The sequence below is a fragment of the Zonotrichia leucophrys genome, chromosome 1A (genome assembly GCF_028769735.1).
Source record: "Zonotrichia leucophrys gambelii isolate GWCS_2022_RI chromosome 1A, RI_Zleu_2.0, whole genome shotgun sequence".
Taxonomy (NCBI): domain Eukaryota; kingdom Metazoa; phylum Chordata; class Aves; order Passeriformes; family Passerellidae; genus Zonotrichia; species Zonotrichia leucophrys.
Window position 1 is genome coordinate 52,229,324 of NC_088170.1, and position 22,968 is coordinate 52,252,291.

Here is a 22,968-nt window from a genome sequence, read left to right on the forward strand (position 1 = left end):
GAAGGTGTCCCTGCCCATGGCAGGTGGGTTGGAACTAGATGGTCTTCAAGGTCCTCTTCCAACCCACAACAGTCCAGGATTCCAGGATTTTGATGAGCTCTTTTTAACTTTCAACTTGTGGCACAGATTGTAGCTTCATGGAGAGCTGCTATCTGCACAACTGACTTCAGGTCACCTTGTAGTTTTTAATATTGCATGATGGTGTTTGGCCTTGATTATATCCTTCTGCATCTTTTTTGCATGTTCAACTTCTAAACTCTTTAGTCTCATGTCTAAGGGTTTGTTGATACAAATCTTACCGAACCTCATGGGCTTTATTGCCCATGTACATGCTTTAATTCTGTGGCCTTTTTCAGGACATATGGATATTTTGAGTCTTTCAATATTTTGAGAAGAAGTAATGCAATTATGTAGCTTCTAGTTAAGTTTCTGTCTTGCTGGTAGATCCTAAGGTGCCCCTGTAATTCTGCCTTTGTCTTCTGCAAATTTACACTGGCCTGGTTGTTCTGGTGAAAGTCTGTGAGAACCACTCCCTGTCATTGTATCCTAATCCTGTTTCTAACAGCATTCCAGGTCAAAGGCAAGAATTGATCTTCTCAAAGCATCTTGAAGGGATAACTCTAATGCTCCCCCCAAGGGACTCTATGAGGAGATACCTGTTTTATGTCTCCACCCATGTAACGTGGGGTAACTGCACAGAGAGCAGTTCTCCCCCTCCTCCTCTTTTGGCTTAGGGAGTTTGGGAACAGTTCCCATGGCTTGACAGAAATTTGGGGCAGTGGTACAAGTGAGTAGGAGAATCTGCCTGCTTGGGGTACAGCCCTGACCCTGTCTATCAGTAGGAAGCCATGTCTGTATCTCTCTTCTGTATCTGACTGCACAAAAGCAAGCTCTTTTCTCCAAAATCTAATGTGGATTGTCTGCTATTTAGGGCCAAATACAGACAGCTGCAGAGAAAAACACACTGCATTTTTAAGTTTTGAAAATGTGGCTGTGTCCCTTAAATGGACTTTGCAAGGGTGTGACTCTTTGAGTGCCATTGCAGTGGAGGCAGGTACATACCTGGCCACTTTGTATGCTGCATTTTAGATCCTGAAAAGAGTTCTGTCCCACATCTGACAGGTTTGTGTGGTAGCGGCTCCTCCAGGCAGTTTGTAGGTTTTTGAAAATTTAAGATGATGCTTAGTATATTGTGAAATAGAATAATTTATGATAATACTTGAAATTAAGGCTTCATTATTTTACATAACCAAACAGTTAATGAGTTTTCCAAATTAAGAAAGTATCTACAGATACTCTTATGGTAATTTAGATGTAGTTCTGACTTGAAAAACATGGATTTGGATTTAAAACCATGGTTCAGATCTGCCTCAGGATTTATTGTGAGCATCATGGAAACAGAGGCAGAATGCTCTGTGTTTGTCTTCTAACATTTCCATTACCAAGAAGCCGATGAAATTCTGGATACACTTTTAAATCTTTTTTATTGGGAATACTTAATAATTATTGTCTTAAAGCTATGGGTAGTTGAACATTTTTTGTTGCTTTTTAGTTCTTGTAGAATTATCAGCAGTAGCTCCTTTAAAATTTCACGTTTACTTGGGAACAAACTAGATTGAGAAAAATGCTATTGTCAGGCAACTCAAGACAATTAAAATCTCAGTTTGAGAAGTGATATTTAATTACTTACAAGCTTGTAAAACAAATTTAATTACGTGCATCAGACAAGCTGGTGGCCTCCACTTAAAATCCTGTGTACATAGGATGACCTGTGTGTCTGGCCTGAGACTGAGCAGAGGAAAAATATAAAAGAGCAAGTTTTCCCCTGCACGTCACCATGGAGCAGCTGTGCTCTGTACCTCCCTGGGGAGGCAAATGCATTTACTGTCTGCCCCACAGTCATGATGGAGAAACCAAAAGAGAAATTTAATCGAGGTAGAGGTTGAGATGAGTCAAAGGGCTTCTGACCACAGGAATACTGAGTTCAGTGCACTGGCTGAATGGATATGCTGTGCTCTATCTGCCAGATACATCAAAATAATAGTTACCAGCAGCTTTATTTTCATGTTGTTGTACAAAGAGAAGCCTGCTGTTGAATTATGATGATGAAGATGAATAGTTTAACTGCTGATGGGTTCTCATGACAAGGAACTAAATTTAGGTTTTCATGTGTCTTTGCAGGATGGAGTGGGTTGTTAATTTATTTACTTCCATGCTACAGGGTTGCATTGCAATCTGTAAATAAGCATGCTTGCCCAGGAGGAACATCTGTAAGGCATAAGCGCAGTGGATTGTCCAGAGCTTGCTGTGGAATTGGATTGTAGATGAGGAGAAGGTGGTTTGAAAATATCAAAGTAGACACTTTTTTAAGGTGTAAAGAAAGAAAGTACATAATGGGAAGTGTACAGAACTGGAATGAAAACTTTCCAATGAATGCCGAAACATAGACAAGGCTCCCAGATAGTGGTCTGGAAATGGGAGAAGGGATTATGTTGTTGCAGATGCAGAGCCAGCTGTTGAGGTTGGAAAAGTGCATCAGTGCTTTTTGCCTTTGCTTTGTACTAAAGTCCTGACTCAGACCCCCTGTGTAAGGCTCCCAGACTCGAGCAGATGCCAGGGGGTGAGCTGCAGCATTTGCCCCTCCCTGGCAGCAGCTTTGCTCCTGTCAGGGAAATGGAGCCCACTAGCCAGGGCAGCTAAAAGCACATCCCTGCTCCTTGGCTGCTTCAATTTGCAGGCTGGTGTGGAAATTGAAATAGTGGCTTGTGTTACAGTGTGTGACTTTATTGCAAGTGCTTCCCAACCTTATTTTATATTGAATTAATATATAGACCTTATGATTTTATTTTGGCATTAGCCAGCAATATATATGTCTTGCCTTAAAGATGAGCAACTACCTCCCAGTGTAGATATTTGCTTGTCCTTCCAGCTGATTAATTCCAGGAATATATACACTGTGAGAAAGAGATACAACCCTGTAGAGTTAGTGTTGCTACTCCTAGCATATCTGTAATGTACATATACACACACAGGAAAAGTACATATAAAGAGATACATGTGAATCTAGGAAACTGCAGATTTTTCTTATAATTCTGTATTGTGTGTTTCTGTCCTTATATGTATATCTACCCTATAAAATACTAGTTCCTTTTCTGCAGTATTAAATTGCTTGATCAAAACTCCTTATCCATCACTATGGAACATGGAGATACATATTATGGATAAACCAAATGGAACAATAAAATACTGTTCCTCACAGGAATGTTGGGAAACTTAATAGGTCATCTGCTGCAGATGTTGCTCCTTTCTACCAGGAGGCAAGGATAACGGTGGTGTTACGTAGTAACAAACAAACTTTTGGGTAAAAAACAAACTTTTTTTTCACTGAAATTTACTTAGATTAATTTGCAGGGGGAAATAGAGCAGTAGGAGCATAGTGCTGCCATTTCTGAGAGTCATACACGGCAGTCCATTGTTATAGCTGAAAGTTGTTCACCACATGTCCTGTCCTCTGCATAGTTTTGTCATGTCTGTTGATCCTCCCTTTTTATATTGGTTCTACTTTAAATGAGCTCTGAAAAAAAACTTGCTGTCAGGTCTGGGAAGTATAATGCAACACCTTAATTTTCTGTATTACAAAATGTTCTGAAATGCTTTCAGAGGGATCCCAGTTTGTGCTTTGAGTCAGCTGGAGTAATTAGGGCGTAATGCAATTGTTTCTTTATGGGCCTGAAGCCATCCCAAGAACCACAAAGACTGATTTCTTCCTTGTGAAAGGTTGCTTTAACCCTTGGCCAGGCAGGTGTCATGGGTTTTGTTCAAACACTTCGAGTTCTGAGACAAATGGAATCACAAGGCCTAAAGTTACTCTGCTCGCAGAACTGCAGATCAACATGTGCCTCTCTAAATATTTAGGAAGACTAAACATTTTTCAAGGAATGTGAATTTGGGTTGAGGGTTTTTTTGCTACAGAATGATAAAAAAGCGATTCACAGTACTCTACTTGACGAATCTGAAACTATTTATTTTGGCCAACTTAATATGTTGCTATCCTCCATCTTCCTTCTGGAAAATTTTGGCCTTTTCACTAGTTCAATTCCTTGAGGGACATTATTTTGGACTGCTGAGAAGAAGAACAAAAATCTGAAAAGCTATTTTCTCTCAGATGGTGAAAGGAAGTCAGTTATAAATTTGATGATTTGTGCTGAATGCTTCTTCTTGTTATGATTACAGTAATTCTGTATTTTAAGAGAATTTAATAAACTATGTTCACAGGCACACTTTGAATGTTATAAACTTAAAACACTTGCCTGCTTTCACTAAAGTAGCAAGAGCTGTTACTGGCCTTTCTCTCTGACTATTATGGAAAAATAATTTTGAGAACTGAAAGGTGCTTTGGGGGTTTTGAATTTGCTTTTACTTCAGTAGATCTCAGGTTAATGGGGAGGTTTTTGCAGGTTGCCTGTGTAGAAAAGGTTCATGCACATTTAATATCTTTTCTCAGAAGCCTGGAGTGATGATTTTAGGTTTTGATTTCTTTCATGAATACTTGAATTTATCAACTAAAGACAGCACATTTACTCTCTTTTCAACTCTTCACACCTTTGGCTATTAAGGTGTAGGAAGGATGTGTTGTAGTGATCCAAATCAAATTTTAAGCTGTTCTCTTGTCTTCTATGTGAGTTTTCTTGCTAATACTGCTGTGTAAGTACTCATGCCAAATCTTCTATGGATGGAGTGGGAAGGAATTATCTTTTCTACTTTGCAAACATAATTTGCACATTTTTGTTTTTTCTCTAAAAAGGCAGAGAGGACTGGTTGGATACCTCTCTCCAAAAATTTCAGTTTCTTAAAAATCGTTTTGTGACCCAAGATGCAGGCATTTTTGTGCTCCCTCTGAACACATCACTAGCTCAGATAAATACCTGACCTGAATAGATATGTTCCAGAAATGTATCACCAAAGATACATTTGGAGCCTAAATAATTGGAACTCATTAAGGGCTTTCACTTTTTTCTTTCTTTGCTTTTCTAATAAATATCAATTTACCCTGATATTCTTCATTACCTCTAGATTAGCCAAAACCTTCTTAAACTACATAATTACTAGCAAATAGTGTGTGTTATATCAATTTATACATGAATAAACTCATGCAAATTCAAACAAATGAGGGTCTTCACAAACATCACATATAGAATATTCTGGCATGAAATATTTTTGTAGTAACATTTCATCTTTTTTTTTATTTAATGCTTAAGGCAGATTCTCCATATTCCAAATACAGCAGGCCTGTATTTGTTATTGATTTTGTTTAATTTTCAACTTTGGACCCAAGCTGTTTAAACAGATTACTCTCTGCTTTTATCTGAGTCAACTTCCTCATGCTTTCATCAAAGCAAGAGAGATTATTTGACTTTCTGTCTCATAACACAGCATTACAAGAGAGTCATATGTTAAGTGACAGTGATGGATTCTGTATTAGGAAATGGCCATTCTGTCTGCATGTAAGTCTCTTGTAATAGTTCCCCATCAAAGACAAAAAAAAATCTCATCTTTATTTATTTGTAGTCTATTTATTAGTATTCATTACAGTTGTATTTACTCGTAAGTGAAGCTAATACATTTCAGAACTAGAGTAGGTGAGAGTGTTTGAACTGGAATAACAATGTGTAGGCATAATATGTTTCTATCCTGGCACTGATCCTCTACCTTTACTTTCTTTTTCCTATGCACACCATATTTGTGAACTGACTTATACCTGACAATAGAAGGACACTTTCTCTTCAGGCTGACTTGCAGCGTAGTTGTGAGGTTTAATGGCAACTAGCACTAACACAAGCTTTTGGCACAAATTATGTTTTATGGTTGCATCAAAACTTCTTATCCTTCATGTCTTATTTATAAGAAGTTTCAGATGGAGAATAGCAAGTTGAATAGGTACCCAATTGACTAAATCTGTGGACAATTCTTGGAAGACTCTGCTGGGAACATACAGAAATCTGTCTACATTTACCTTTCAATTGTCTCTGCAGGAGCAATTGCGTTATGGGTATAGAATAGGGGTTTCCTCAGCAGGCAAATCAATATGGACATCAGCAAGTGCTTTGGAGATACACAGCAGCATCAGGGATTGTGGTGTTGACTGACTGCATGTGCATTCTTTCTCTTTGCTCTCTTGGGCTTTATGCTCCAGCCTGAATAGGTGAAGTGATAAAATACCACTGTAGGTTCTAAAGACAGTTTTTCCTGGAGAGGAACTATAGATATTTCCTGCCTTCATGTAGACTGTGGTAAAAGGACTTCAATCTGCAGCAAATGACATCTCCCAGGCAGAGTCTCAAGGCTCGGCTGAGCAGCCAGGGAAGCTCTTCCAAGGCTTTCATGCAGGAGGCACATGACTCCTTGTGAGCATGCAGATCTGTTAACTCCCTGCTATGGCCAGGCCTCTCTTCACATTGTTGTTTTTCTGAACAAACAGTGCTTTATACAGAGACCTCAGTGTCCTCAGCCTGGAAAGAGCAGCAGTGCAGGTGATCTCGTGCTGCCTGCACTAAACCCCAGAAGCCCACCACGAGTTTAACCTCCAAATGTGGGTCAAGGATTCCTCCCTGTCCTGGGAGGCCTGGATGGCTTGGACTGGACCCAAGTAAAGGAGGGAACTGCACAGAAACAGGAGTGGCAATAAACTCAGGAATGAACAGAAATAAAGTATTCTTGTGTGTTCAATTTTTTTTCAGGTTAGTCACATCAAAAGAGCTGCTGCAAATGATCAAGGCACTTGAATCTATTGAAAGAGTGTTTCTGGTATGGCTCAAAATTGAATACTAATTGGTTGTCTTTCTGTAGGAAAATCAGCCCAAGCCTGAAATTGCTATAATACTAAAAGATGATGTGCCTCAGCATTTGCTTAGGCTGTATATAATCTAACATATGGACACTGCAGTCTTGCTGGCAACCTGCAGTAGCTCTAGATATACTTCTGCACAAAAATGAAGCAGCAGAATTTTAGTAGTAGTTATTGACACCTATATGTATGATGATAATTACTTTTCATAATTATGTACTTCACAGGCAAGATGAGGAATAAAAAGTGATAATACTAAAATTAGAATATCAGTACTGACATGGATGTTGAATTGTTTGTCTGATAGTGGTCAATAAACAAGTTAGGAAGTAGCTAACATTGTTGCTGGCCAAATTGAATCTGGTAAAGTTAATCACAAGTGGCATGTGTTTATCCTCCATAGCATCTCTTTACTGAAAGTTTTGTGTATATACTGAAAATGAGATATAAGTGAACCTGCAGGCATTTTGTTAGTATCAAGGATTTATATATTTGTGTGATTTTCACCTATACCATGTAATGGTATATGAAAAAAGAATAGCGAATGTGATTACAATGATCTGAACAGGCTCACTCTTAATGATATACAGCTACCTTCCTATTTTTTTGTCAAAGCCTTTCTCTAATATAAATGCCTAGAATCTTATTAAAAATCTGATCTCATTAGGTACACCATTAGTATTAAAATATTATATCCTAAATCTCAGTCATTTAGAAATGATCGGTAATGATAAGAGATTAAATGAGGGGCTCACCAATTAGTATAAAAGTCTTAGAGGAACAGAAAATGCCTTCAAAGACTCTGATTATATTTTTGGGTTTTCTGAGATATTTTTCTTTTTTTTTTTCAGAAGTACTGGCAATACTTTAAAATTTTTTTGCATAATACTGGAATATTTGAAGCTTGTTTTATCACTTTGGTGTGCAAACCAAATGTAAGGGGAAAAACTGAAACATTTAAAATTATTTTAAAACAATCTCTTTCTAGTTTTGTGAGATGAAATGATTGACAATTAAATGTAAAGTCTTAGGCTGCTTTAGGTCTTCTGCTGCACCACTGTTTGTTCTTGCTTGCGCAATGTGATGGAGTTTGATGCAGGATTTAATCCTTTTACCCACTCCATGGTACATTGTGAGCCTTCCTATGAAAATCCTGTGGTCACATCTGTGTACAATCATCTCTGATCACCTTTGCTAGTTGGTTTGGCCCATATCACAATCAAATGGTATCAGACAGTGATGCAGAGTCTGCTAAAACTTGAATTCCCAAACTCCATCAAACTGGTAAGAATCTGAAGCCTCGAGTCCTGCACAGAAGGCTCTCTCCATCATATGAGGAACACTCCAGTCTCAGGCTGCTTTAGTCCAAGGCAAGTTATCTTGGAGCAGCTGGCATTTCCAGCTCCCAGTCCTCCTTCCTTGGATTGTGCAACATCTGGCAACCAAAAAATGTTTTACTCAAAAGTAGCATTGGAATAGGGTCACATGCTGTGTCAGGGGCAGCTTGGAAAGAAAGCAAATATTGTGTTCTCTTGTGTGCAACATCCCTGTGCTGTGGCCTGGTTTTCCTAGTAAAAGATGAAGCATGGTTTTAAATTTGGATTATTTTGGTGTTTGTTTTTTTAAAAACAGTGATTCTTAGTTTACTCAGAAATTTAGGCAAACTGAGGCTTGTTTTGGCCATTCTGCAAGGGACACTGCATAATTCAGATGTAAACCTTTCTCACTAGGGCACTGCGTAGTGAAGATATCCTAAGTCAATTCCTTAGCGCTGCGAAACCCCTTTCTGTTTTCTGCTAGAGTAGGAAGCAGGGAAAGAGCAGTACATTAGAGTAAATTGTATATTTTTGTAATTCCATGTGTATAAATATTGGTGCAGTGGTGGTGGTTTCCATATTATTAAGTGCTAGGAAAAGTTTTTTGAAATTTATCTTAGAGCTGTAAGTCCGAAAATGCATTGGTAAGGCAAAAAGGTGAATAAGCCATTTAAATGGTGAGGATTTAAGTGGGGAGTGGAAAGGAGCATAACCACAGACTGATGTATTGCTGTGGGAGCAGGAAGGGGCCCAGATGTATTTTAAAAAAATATTTAAGGGTAAAAGGTATTTTTCCATCTCAAGCTGTATCAAATTTCTCCCTCCTTAGTGTTTGTCAATCTTCCAGCATTTTTAGAAATTATTATTTTATGAAAAATGAATGTAACTGTATAGTGGGCATATATGATAAATTTACACAAAATTATGTAATTTTCAAAGATAGGATAAAAGCCATTACTGCAGTACGAAAACCTTTTTCTATCACCTCTAATAATGTTTTCCACATCTTTCCATTTGAAAAAGAAGTGGAATGGATCAGCATGAGGAAGCTGTTCACACTGATTCCCAGCTGTGGATATGTCAGTGGAGATAAATTCATGTCCTCAAAGATTACCCTTTCCTAGGTACCAATTTGCACACACCTTAAATTCCACTTTGACAAAACTAAGCTTTCCAAGGTGCTCATCTGCTCCCTCAGCAAGGTTTTGAGGTTTCACAGTGTTTGTACAAGGAGGTTCAAGGCCTGTGTGACTAAATAAAAGTAGCCCAGCTGCTGTAAATGGCAGCTTTTCTTTGCCTTTCTTTTGGAGGAGCGGAGGTCAGGGATATACATTTATTTTCTTCGTTGCTGCAGCTTTTCCATACCCTTCCAGCCCTGCTCCTGTCTGCTGGCCAGCTGGGTTGTTAGTGGCTGGTGGCTGAGGAGCAGAATCTGCCTTTCTGAGCAGAATTTGCCTTTCTGACCAGACTGGTTGCTGCACTTTGCAGGAACCTTCTGAAGCTGGAAGTCTAGTACTTGTCCTTGAGTCACTTTTTTACAATATGTACCAAATTTGAGTAGGCTTTCATTCAGTTTGGAGTTCAGGGGTGAATTAAATGTCCTTTCTATCAGATTTGTTTATCCCTCAGCTCAGAAAACTGGGTGGATTATCCTGCCTCTTCCCTCAAACCATTGTGTTCAAGGTTTTGTGTAGAGTTTAAATGAAACACCTTTGTGCAGATATATTTTCTAGAAAGAGGAAACAACTCCAAGATTTATTTATTTATTTATTAAATTCCTGTCACCTTAAAAGCTGTTTTTGCAGACAAACTGGTTTTTCATGTTTGCTTTTATAAGACATGTGTTTATATGAATGTGCACCTTCTTGGTGACTTCCACAGGGTAGGACCCTCTGTGCTTTTGCATCACGCACTGTACCTTGCTGAAATTACCTCTGGGTTATTGTACTGCCAGCTTTCCATTAACTAACTGACTATAAAAAAAAATTTAAATAAAATGCCTTTGGGAATAGTAAATGACAAACTCCTCAGAATATGAGCCTTGCAGCCCAATCTCCTAAAAGAAGCACCTGCAATCTGGCTTTATAGCTGATACACAGCTAGTTGGCAGACAAAAACCTTGCTAGGATTTCAATTTACAGCCTATGATACATAGGATTCTTTCTTCCTTGTAATGCTTTAAACTGAAATTGAATTTTAAATTAACTTGACACTGTGCTGTTTTCAAGTCAGATAAATAACTGTGTTCCTTTTCCTTTTTCCATAATATATTTGATATCTTACTATTAAAGCTTTTCCTGAATTGATGTTAAAATTATACATTTGCCTGTCCTTACTTTTCTTAGGAAAAAAAGTGAAACATAACCATGTAGCTGTAAAAAGTATTTTTTGCACTTTGACAGTTATACAGTTTTGTAGTTTAGAAATTTTACAGTTTTATTTCTGTTGCTCACTGTAACAGCTCGTGGTTTATTTCTGCGTTTTCTCACAAAACTTTGATCAAACAGTGGCCTTCAGAATTATGTTCTTTGAGCCTTCGTGCATGTAGATATCTTCCATTTCCTTCATCAGAAGACCCCATTCTTCACTTCAGTACCCCATTTACACCTTCAAAATGTTAATGAAGTAATGTATCAACATTGTTTCGGAGTGATTTTTTTTAATGTACTTTTGAGCTTTTGCAGTTGTTTTAGCTGTTAGACCTACACGGGGTATAAATACACCAGGTAGTTACAGTGTGGTCAGTGGTATTTTAATCTGACACCTGGTATCATAAATATTTTTTACACTTGATAGATGATGCCACCAGGAAGAATTATAGAAGAGCTGCCTTAAAAAAAGGAGTCGAAGTATTTTACAGAGAATTAAATAATTACCCATGTTTTGGAATGTGCTATGTAGTAGAAAGAAGGACTTTTACAGTAGAGCTGCTTGTGGTTTGTTTTTGTTTTCCCTGATTCTCACACACTTAATTGAACAAACCTTTCTTATCAAACTGCATCTCGTAGAGCTTACACTGTAGGACATAGAGTGGCAGAATTTACAATGATAGCATGCTGAGCAAAATGTATTTCTTCTGTTCCTGGTAAAAATATGCCTAACACTATGGGTCCTTATGTGTAACTTTAAATAAGGTATTGAAGTACATCCCTCCCTCCCTTTTCCCCCCAGGAAAGCATTCTCCAAACAGCTCCCATTTTGTACCTTCTGGCTTTCAGCAAGGCATTAGCATTCCAGAAAGAGTTTCACCAGCCCCTGGGTTTGAACAGTGGGCAGGACAGGCAGAAGGAAAAGCTACCAAACACTTTCCCTCTTAGGCTTGGGGCTTGAATTGTAACCAGGGGCTTTTGGGAGTGTATTGAAGAGCACTGCTTTCCTTGCCTGTTCTTTCCCTATTCCCTTGTTTTCTGATACCAGTATGACCAAATATCCATAGCTTTTTATAACCAAGTGCAATGAAAAAATATTTGGAATATTTCTTATCTCTGAATGTCTTAGCACAGGAGAAAAAAACACACTTCTGCCTTAAACAGGGCAAGAAGTTATGCAGACCTCCCCACCTCAGAAATTCTCCCAGGGGAAGGAATGCTGCATGAAATTGGGAAGTTATCATTTTCTCAAATAAGGGTGAAATACCAGGGCCTTCTTTGGGTGCTTTTCACTCTTTTATAGTCCAGTCATCTCTGTGCCCACCTTGACCCCCCACACTCCCTCAAGGTATTCAAATGGAAAAGCTTTCTTTCCAAGGTATTTGCACAAAGCAGGCATTGGGCAGCAGAGGAGATTTCTCCCAAAAGCATGTGGGTGTGCTGTGACCCTTCCCCAGGGCTGAGCTGACCTGCTCAGGGAGGATTCTGGCCCCACACCCTGGGCAGTCCCAGTCCTTTGGGTGGAGGCTGTCATTGCACGTTCTGGGCCATGTGCCTGAGAGCACCTAGGCATATTTGTTTGACTCTCTGCCAGCATATATGCCAAAGAGATTATGCTTCATATTTCATCCCAGGGTGAAGAGAGCCTAAATGGGTTTATCATGGAGTTTTCATTCACTCTGTCATTTCTCCCTTCTTTATAGTTCATTGCTAGACTCCTAATTTTTCCCGACAGCAGTGCACACCCCTGCAGCTGGCCCTGCATAATGATTCCCTCCTCCTAGACTGACAAGAGTGGATGCATAAATCTGCTGCCATCAGGGTGCCTCCTTTAGCAGACACTGCCCCCTCTCCCCCCTGGAAAAAGATCTGTCCCCTCCCCAGCACTCTCATTTACCACCCACTACTGTTGCCTGCTGAGCCAAGATGCTGCCTGTGACCGTTATCCTGCCTATGCTAAACATCAGGAAATGGCTCTTTTTGGACAAAAATACTTTTTTTTTCCTCCTCCTAATGACAACTATTAGTGAAAATTGGAGTGCCTTTGGCAATTGTATTTGATGCAAATGTTACAACATACAGCAACGAGCTCCTGTGAAAAGCAAGGGTGGACTGGTTGTTTGAATTAGCATCTGGAGGGTGAGGAGGACTGTCAGGAGCAACAAATTTGACCAAATATAGATCTTTAGAAGGTCTTAAGTTAGAGATCCCCATGTTCTCTGAGGCCCTGTATTAACTCAAAATGATTGCTTTGAACTATTGAGTAAGGGCAATAATGTCAGATCCAGGGCTTCTCAGCTGCTGAACTCATCAAGCACATTGACAGTTTATAAATCAGACAGGACTTATGGACCCTTTACAAATTATTGTTTTAAAATCTCTTTGTTAGCCCTCCATCCTTAGCTATAGCAGTGGAATATTGTAGCTAGCTAAAAATCAATGTAAGACTAGTTTAAAAGGCAGCAATTTCTGTTCCTGTTCTGGAAAGCAGGCATGAGGTGAATGTGCACTGTATGGCAAGAGCTTCATCATTCTTTACCAGCAGTGAAGGTATAGGTAAAGGTCAACCCCTTTCATCTTCCAAGAGTCTAATCTACAAAATACTAGATTTCACCAATAGGTATTTGGTGTTAGCAAAATGCTGATAGTCTAATATTCATAGTTGCTTTCAAAATTAAATTATTATTTTTCTTCAGCTAATAGTATTTGGCAGTTTTCTCTGACGTTGTCCTTATAATGATTCATACTGCAGTTGTTTTGAAGAGATGGATAAACTACAATTGTTTATATACAAACAGAATATGGCACTGGCTGCCAGGAAACAATCTCACTAATATTTGACTTGTTAGGTTGCCTCATGTTTCATGTTTTGGCTCAGAGAGAGCAAGCTTAAAATTAATTGAGAAGAATTTCTTTCTTTCTGAGTGTGTTCAAAGCTAGGGTATTTTCTCCTCTGTAAATGTTGGCAATTGATTATAAAATGTCAGAGGTGTTAGCAGTGTCAGCGACCTTCATCTGTACAGCTGGAATAATAGGCAAGACTTGCTTTAGGACACCCTGCAGTTGCTGACAGGTTTTGTTGCATCTGCAGCCAACTCTGTATCATTAACGAGGGAAAAAGGGTGGGTAAGGGAGTGTGGATTGTAAATGTGAGAGTGCTCACTCCACTAAATTTACTTGAAAAATGATCATTTTGTATCCAATGCCATTTTGTACTCTTCATGATTTTCTAATTAAGCCTGGAGGGCTGTGGATCCAGGCTTTGATATGAGCAGTATCGACTGTCCTCTTTCCAGAGAAGAGAACAAAGCTTCCTCACTGTGCTGCTGGATGCTAACTGATGAACTGTTTTTTCTTCCATGCCTTGGTTACTGCATATAATTAGGAATCTTACTCTTGTGACTTCATGTGCAGAACTGCATCCTTTCAGCAGACCTGCCTGCCAGCTGCCCGTCATGCACAGCTATTCCCAGGATTCTTAAATTTGACTTTGCATGTCAACTGTTCCTATTTAAACAAGGAGCTTTGAAGAAAACTATGGGCATGCTGAAAAAAACCCTTTTCATATCTAACAACAGTCTCTTTTAGAATCTGTTAGAGTCTAAGGCTCAACTTTAAAAGTGGTCGTGGTGTGCTGTTCAAATTATTTATTTGAAATAATTTTATTAGAATAGAGAAGTACCTGTGTGATTCTAGAAAAATGAAAGAAAAAATATGTATCCACTTGCTGAGTAGACCCATATGAGTGGTTTTCTGAGGGGATTACCCCTTTCTTGTCTCAGTGCTCCCTTGCAGCAGAAGCATTGATAGAGTCTGATGGCTAGTGTGTTGCTGGGGTTGAGAGAAGGCACTTCCCCCTTGGAGAAGGGCAAGGGAGAAGACAGCCATGACAGAAGTGTCAGAGCAACAGGAATAAGGCTGACTTAGATTTGAGGAGAAATTTCCAATCCTGTATGGCATTCTTTCACATTAATAATGGAAAAAGTATTTTTATTTTTTGTTTTAATATCTTGTCTTTACGATATTTTAGAACTGGAATGCCTGTACTTCATTCCCTGAACATCTTATCTATTAAATAATGTCTTTGTTCCTCTCTGCTGAGAGCAGGTACATGGAGACACAGAAAAAGATCTTGCTGCGTTGCACAAGGGGTCTTTTTGTTTAGTATTAATCAAGAAACACACATGCTTAAGAATTTTTGGGGAGAAAAAGCCTCAGAATGTTTATCTTCCAAGAGGCTGTTTGAAAAGTCGGCTTTTTACTGTGGAGTAAAGCTAGAAGGTATGACACAGGGCCACGGTGGAGGCAGCTGGAGGGCTGGGAAGTGGCCGTGCGAGGATCCACGGGAGATGGGGCTTGTGTGTGACCTTGGGCCTTGGCACAGGGAGCTGTGACTGCAGGGGGGTGCTGCCAAGGAGAGGTGTGGGCTGGGCAAGGGATTCCACTGCTTTCACTGACAGCCATGTGACATGAGAGATGCTTTAAAAAATAGTGTCCTGCCTTCAGAATCGCAGCTAGAAAATTTATTACTGTAAAGCTGGAGTTTCTTCTACAGGAAACACCAACTTTCTTTTACCCCCAGTTCCTTCTTTAGTGTTATCTAGTGGAGGACTTAGGATGCCTTCTCTTAGTTTTATTACCAGGCTAGTTTAAATCCTTTCATTTTTTGTGACAAGATACTTCTGATAACTTGGAATTTAAATAACTTAGAGTTTTCATATTTAAAATGAGTATAGATTTCAGCTGTTGAAAGGTTCCTTGTTGGAGAAGATGCATATAGTAGAAGTGGTGGCAAACAGGAAAAAAAAGTTTGGCTATGTTTGTGAAAAGCAGAAGACCAGTCTTCGTTCCCTTTGGAAAAAATCATAGGATAGCTTGGTTTGGAAGGGACTCCCAGAGGTCGTGTAGTCCTATGGCTCAAATTGGGGCCAGTAAGATCAGCTGGCTCAGAACACATCAAGCATTTAGCAGTCAACTTTACAGAGCTCAAAACTTAAGAATATGTTCATAAGTTTCTCGGGAATTCTGAAAGGAAAAAATTTATTATAATATGTCTCCTTTGTCTTCCTCTTTCAGAAGTTTAAAAAAAAGAGAGGCTCAAGCCTTCCTAGTTCTTTACTGTGCATTTCCTTTTATTTTTAGATGGAAATAAAAATTTAATCAGGCTAAACCTTACTTTCCATACTCAATTATTCCCCAGAAAGTTTAAATAAGTATAGATGTAGGCTTTTCAAGAAAATGCCCCTAGAAGCTAATTTTTGAAGCAAAGGGAAACTGGAAGGTGACATTGCTTTTGAAAATTGAGCCTTAATAAAGGGCTTCATTTAGTCATCCATCCTTGAAAATGGATGGTGAAATATGTAAGGGTTGAGAGGGAAAGGGAAAAAACAGAGTTGCAAGAGAATGATACCACATGAAAGTACAAGGTAATTTAAGTCCTTAGTTAATGTCCCTGTTAGAAATTAGTCCTGGCTGGTTTGGTCACCCAAAAACTGCAGCTCCAAACAAAATTCTTACCTTAAATTGTTCTTGCTATAGTCTGGGCTTTAGCAGGTTTGTTATGGGGCTACTGTTGTCTAGAAAATTGCTCCCTCTGAGGGAGAGTTAGGATGCTCTGTAGATAGCTTCTAGTGCTTTGTGTGTCCCCAGGGTATCTTGGGAGGGCACCTTTGGTGCAGAGGAGCAGAGAGCCATGCCTGTCACTGCTGGCTCTGTACTGGGTGTCCCTGCTCTAGGGCTGTGTGTGCAGCAGTGGGGCAGTGCAGGCATCCCTCGCCGTGCCTGGGCTGAGGAGCGCTGTGCTGCTCCTGTGCAGAGGGAGCTGAGCGCCTCTCTTCTTGTTCCAGGTGCCAAGAGTGAGGGGAACTGCTCAGGGCTCAGCTCTGGGGCTCAGCTGGAACCCCCAGGAGCACAGCTGAACAAGAGCAAGGACTGACACCGCCCTGTCTCCTCTTGAAGACCCAGAAGAAGTGGGTTCTTGTGTCCCAAGCTGTGGAGTGCACACAGATTTTTCATGTGAATTTTCTGTTTTCAGGTAAGCTCATTTTTTTCTTCTTTTTTAATACAATTGAGTTTTCTAAATGCAAAATCATATTCTGGTTTTCTAGACAAATTTGTTGCTATTTATCAAGGCTTTCAGACATTGCTGGAGCATTTAATAAGTGTTTATTAATACTAATGGAGATAAAACTTCTAGGAGTCAGTCTTGCAAGAGGCATTAAAAATTAGCAAGGGAAAAAAAATAGCAAGAATAGCTTGGCAGAGGTTCTGTATTCATAAACCTATTTATAGATGGTGTGCTGGGTAGAGGAGCAGGTTTGTGCCTCTGCCAGCAACACGCTGCAGCCTACTGCTGTGCTTGCCCTAATTTTGTGCTTACATTCTGAGCCTCCCAGGGGATGCTGAGCAGCTGTGTGGCTGACCTGAATCTCCAAGGTGTGTGGGTTTGACTGTGACCCTGAGGATGATCAGAGAGATTTGGTCAACTTCTTTTCCAGGACCTGTTCACATTGATTAGCTTGTGTTGGCTCGGCAGGTTTCTCAGGAACCAGCATGTAAAATCATCTTCTTTATTCTCAAGGGGCCAAAGAGATCTGAAGCAAGATTGATAAAGGGGTTGCACAAACATGGTTCTTGGGCTATTCTTCAGCTGCAAAATGGTTTAAATCCATTTTGGCAGCTTTCTTGGTGCTTGTGATGCTCCTGGAGGCGCTGCCACTGAGAGCTCTGCTTCTAGTCTGGCACAAGCCTGGAGGGGAAGGAGAGATTCTGGATCCTGTGAGCTGTCTTCCTCACAGTTACCAGTAATGATTGTCCATAGACTGAACTTTTTGGAATACAACACTCAGCCTTTCCAGCAAGAGAAACACGTGTCTCCTGCCTGGCACCAAAGAAAAAGGAAATGGTGGGAGGGGAAAACAAAATTTAGGAAGAGCCAAGTTAAGGAAACAAGTGTGTTCTAGTGTTGAATATCTGACCTCATACCATTTGAGAGGGGTTATGTTTAGGTTTTTTAGTAGTTTTTTGTTTTGGTTTGTTTTGTTTTGGGGGGTGTTGTTTGTTTGGTTTGGATGTTTCTGTGTTTTAAGTTTTATTTTCCCTTAAAAACAAATGGGGAAAGGAAGAATCAAAATACAGTTTTCCATGCATATGTGCTGCAGAATGAATAGAAGTGAAAACAGCTGAAAACAGCTGTTCTAAACCAAAAATGTGCATTCTGCCACTACACACTCATTTATGCACCTAAAATCATGATTTTTCAAAATGTAGGGAAAAGCATGAAATAACACAGAAATAGGCACTATTTAAGCTTATTTAGAAATGCACATCAGGCAAGATGAGTATCACTGAGGAACAAAGGTGGGACCTGTGGGGGATGCCAATGTAAGAAGTGGACTCACTGAAAGCAAGTAATTGCAGAGTAATTTTGCTGTGGAATTTTAAACCAATTATGTGAACAACAGAGCATATGTTCTGAAAGTAGTCAGAAGTGGTTTTTTGTGGGTATAGCTAGCATGGTTTCAGAAAGCCTCTGCCTGGCCAGGGTTAGTGCTCCCACAGCTGAGACAACATGAGTGCTTGCGTGTTTGGCTGTACATCGTTGCCTTGCTGAAAGTCAGCTTTTCTCAATCTGCCTCTCCTGTGGTAAATCTTCCAAAAATGTAAAAAGGTGTGTCTGATAATACCTAGTGCCTCAGCTTGTTTCTATGTCTGACTGGAAAGTCTGGTGTTCAAAAGGTGCTTGATCTTATATTCTGCAAATATTAAATGTTTTGATAAGCTGTATCAAACTACATCAAATTTTACTGAAATTACTGCAAGTTTCACATAACAGGACTGATTAAAGGTTCTACTTCAAGAAACATTCACTAATCTAGTTGTTCCTTGAGCTCTGTTCTTTTGAAAGGGAGATTTGCATCATTTTGCTTTTCATCAAAATGAGACGAGTACTAAAAATCCACTATCAGCAGTTTGGCTTGAACACCAAGGCATGTGGCTTATTGCTCTCCAGAACATGGAGGATATTAAATGTGGATATTAATTTTCTTCTTTCCTCCATCACAAAGAAAATAGAAATGCTCACACAAAAAAGGGAAAAGAGTTTATGGGATTCTTCAGCATTGCCTTTCATAGTATGCAATTGGGAATTTTGATGCCCAGTGGATATGAAAAGTTTCCTAATGTTACATGTATGTAAATAAGTATAATCTTGTTGATTGGGTGTTTTTTGGTTAGTTTTTTTTTCCCTTTTACAACCGTTAAAGCACCTACATGGTAGAGCACTTGACAAGTGAAACAAAAACTCTGAGATCACTGCTGAACTTTCTTTTGTTTCTAGGAGGTCTCAACAAACCTCCTTAATCTTTGAAGTTTTCTCTTTAAATAGGAGGCCAGTGTAAGCATTTCTGCAAATTCATTTAATGTGAAGATTTTGTCTCTGGAGTTGTTCAAGTAAGCATAGCTGCAAATCTGATTCACTTGTGTGGCGCTGAACTTCGCATGTAAATCATGCTTCTAGTAAGTCAGTATTGTGCTAGGAGGTGCTAATGGCTGCCATCAATCAGGGCTGGAAAAAGTTGTTCTCCTCTTCTCCCTCAGACGAAATGAGACAGCAATTAAATGCCCTTTTGTTGCGTGATAGCTGAGACAATGGAAATCAATGTCCAAAGCACAAAGCAGAATGGCAAGTCTTAAGTATAAGCTAAGCCATGTGTCCCAAGGGATTGGCATGTTGATTTGCTTACAGCTGAGAGGGTATATGAAAGGAATAACCGGGGAGTGTAGGCAGCAGGAGCAGCAGTAATGCTCCTTGGACTGAAGCCAGAAGGGAATATTTGCTGGGAGACTTCTCACTGGGGCTGTGCTGCCACGATTTTGCCTCCATGCAACCTAAGCTCAGCTCACAGTACAAATTTGATCTGTAATTGGCCCTGGTATAAGACCATAATCAGAAAATGTGATACCATGTTTATTTGTGGTATGTTTTCACACTCAAGAATGGGCAGATCTCACACTGATCTGGTGAGAAGCCTACTAAAGTAAACTTCACCTTTCAGCTTTTTTGAAAGTGCTTCAGCTGGAAAGATGGGCTTACACTCGACCAGTGCAGTTATTGCAGGGGTTTAGATCCCTGGAATATGATTTGCCGCATCCTGGGAACAATATTCCCACCCCTCTAAATACCATCACTTTGTTCCCAAGTGCTTGATAGGTGCAAAACTTAATCTTGCATCTCTCCTAAATAAAATTGCATTGTAAGGAATCCAAGTTTGCTCATCCATTTCTTGTAGTTGCAAACAATGCCTCAAGACTCTTAAACCACAACATACTCTTTAACTAATTTTGTCCAGAGGACATGAAATCACTTAGGTGGCTGAATGTGTTTTGCCTGTCTTCTTCCCTGCAGACCTGCTCCAAAGCTCATTATGTCAATGGGACACTTCCTTTTGACTTCAGCTCACAATTCTGCCTTGGCTTTATCTCCTCGCTGAAAGGGCCTTGAGTTACACAGCACTGCTTTGTCTCTAATCTGTGTGGGGTTTTTGTTTTTGTTGGGGGTGGTTTTTTTCTGCTTTTGTGCAAAATTGTAAATGCATTGAGAACAACAAGCCATTGCATTTACTAATGGCAGAGCACACTGCTGTCATGCAGCTCATATGCTGTTGGCAGAGACTGTAGCTATATGATGCTTTGCAGCAGCTGGGCTCAACTGAGAGAAAGCTTTTGCAAGTTTAAGGCTTGGAAGAAATGTTACAGTTTTTTGTTTTGTCGGGGGTTTTTTGTGTCTGAAAAGTATTACACACAGATGACCTGAGTCACCTGAAATAATACTAGAATTTGATCAAAAGAAAATTTATCTGCTTGGAGAGCTCTGTATTGATTTTTTTCTGTGGGGTGCTGTATCTGTTGCAGCTCTTTTGAGGGCTTGAACAAAAGAAAACAAAACTACCTGTATTAAGAGGTCCACAAAAATCAACAGGCATTAGCAATGGACTCGTACAAGACCTGACAGTTGGTGTTCCTTGTCCTTATTGCTCAGTGGTAAGATGCTGTCTTTTCCTTGTGTACCCATCAGGGAGACACTTCTCAAACTCATGTTCTACTGCACTCACGTTCACTCCTTGGCAGTATTGACAGCTCCTGTGAGTGAACTTCACAATCCCACTGTCCTCGCATCAATTCAGGTGTCCACCTTTGACATTGACTCTGGTTCTAGCCATGACTTGCACTTCATTTCTGCATTGAAGTAAAGCAGAGACTCAAGGTACCAGGAGAGACTCTATTTGGGGACAGTAATCCACTGCCACATTATATACAGTTTTAAATTTAATTACTATGTCTGTAATTTTGAATAATCACAATTAGGCTTTTTAAAGCATCTCCTTCTATATTGCAAGCCTTCAGCAGTTCAATAAAGCAGAGCCATTGACTTGTATTTGATGTGTCCATTACCTCCTGGAAATGCTTTGGAATACAATGGAGTAGCATGCAGACTTCAGAGCTGTCATGACAGGTATTAAGAATGTGTCAAATCCCAGTGATGACTGATAACATATCTGTCATTTGTGATGGGATTATTAGGAAGAAGAAAGCAACTAGGAGAAAGATACTCTAGAAAAGAAAGGGGCGGGGGGGAGGGGAAAACAAAGAGAGAGAGGATTTACTGTTCTTCAGAGCTGCCTGGTTTAATTAAACCTTGTCTAGTCCATAAACAAATCTGTTAACTTTCTGTATGGTTTGGCAGTTTATGCACTTCAGTGCTGCTGCAGTAATTCCATGGAATTTATGTTTCTCTTTGATGGATAGTTGCACTACATAGGTATTGTGGCTATGAAGATTCTTGACCCACCTGTACATGGAAACACCTATTGCAAGAGTAATGTTTTGTCCCCTAATCAAAAGTTTAACAGAGTACCATGGAAAAAAAAGAATTCAGCAGGTATATAAAATATTTTCTGCATGAAAAATTATGTAGAACCAAGAAAAGAGAACAGTCTGCCAGTGCCATTTGATTTGTGTCTTTGGTTAGCAAAAGAAGGATTGCTTTTTTTTTTAAGGCCTGAATGTGTGTCTTCTGTGAGTATAGAAAGAAAGCTGAGCTTCTTTCTATACTCACAAAACTGGGCTCTGCTGAATGAGTCCAGTGTGCCCAGTACAGACATTTTCAGGTGTTTCAGGCTGAGCCATAAACACATCCAAGCAATTAAATATTAAGACAAAGAAAGCATCTTCTCCATCTGCCTTCTGGTGTTCAGGCAATGGCAGAACAGAGGTGATCTGATTTTCCTACTGTTAGGATCTTTTTGGTGCAGAAGTATCCCCAGGAGCAGCTAAACAGTGTTGTTATCTGATATGGCCCCTACACACACAGAGATCAGTTTTGAGGGGCATATTAGATGTCAGGAGAGGGGGAGACTTGAACTCAGTGGACCGAGTCAACTATTCCTTCTGTCATATGCTCCCTGAAATCCCCTTACAGAGGGATTCAGCAGCCTTTGCACAGAGGCTCATCACAGTGACCACATTGTCCCTTTATCCTTTCCGCTGATTTATCTCTGGTATGAAAACAGACCTGGTCTTATCTCTGCCCTTTCCACAAGCACAGCCAAGGTGTTCCTCAGCTCTTTCAGAGTCCCAGCCCATCAAGGCAGCAAAGGTAGTGGAGGTCAGTGCATTGGTACCCCTGGATTATTGCTGGAGGGCAGCTGCTCTGTTGGGTGTTCAGCCACAAGGCCCTGGTGGCCACCCATACTGGATGCTTAGAGAGAAAAGCTGCTCTCAAGGTGAGCAAAGGACAGTCTCAGGTTTGGGAAGCAGAGATGGAGAGCAGAGAGACTTCTGTGAAGACAAAGCTGTAGCTGTTGCATCGCAAAGTGAACAATGTTTGAGTGATCATTGCTATGTGAGGGGCATACAGTGACCTAGCCCAAAGCCAAATGCTCTCAGGTGGTTTTGGACCCCATTCCCCACAGTCACCACCAGCAAATCAGCTCACCTACACTGCCCACGTCTGCCTGGTGTCATACAGCACAGCAGGCCAAGCCCACCCTGCTCCAGCCGAGCCCACTGCTCTCCCCAGTGGTGCTCGCTCCCTTTTTGGGTGAAGTGGCTCCCCACAGCACTGCCAGGCTGGGCAGTCAGCCTCCTGTCCCTGCTGAGCTGTGGCAGTGGCTGTGTGGGTGCTGAGGCAGCATGGGCTGGAGCTGCAGGGTGAGCAGGGATGGTCCCACCGTGTGCCCTGTGTGCCTCTGGGGAGGAGCAGGCACTGGGGGCAGCAGGGTGCCCTGTGTGTGCCCTGGGGAGGAGCAGGGTGCCCTGAGTGCCCATGGGGAGGAGCAGGCACCGTTGGAGCAGGGTGGGCTGGAACTGCAGGCTGAGCAGGGATGGTCCCACCGTGTGCCCTGTGTGCCCCTGGGGAGGAGCAGGCACTGGGGCCATT

At 40.5% G+C, this 22,968-nt stretch overlaps 1 protein-coding gene across 3 annotated transcripts in view; it reads left to right on the top strand.

Annotated features, from left to right (window-relative positions):
* The window catches only part of PLXNB2 (plexin B2), a 250,639-nt gene that overhangs the window by 64,584 nt on the left and 163,087 nt on the right, over window positions 1–22,968 (top strand). For all 3 annotated transcript variants that reach the window (XM_064702756.1, XM_064702755.1, XM_064702757.1), the window contains exon 3: window positions 16,376–16,563. The gene's annotated coding sequence lies outside the window, so the exon portion shown is untranslated. The remainder of the gene's footprint in view (window positions 1–16,375; window positions 16,564–22,968) is intronic.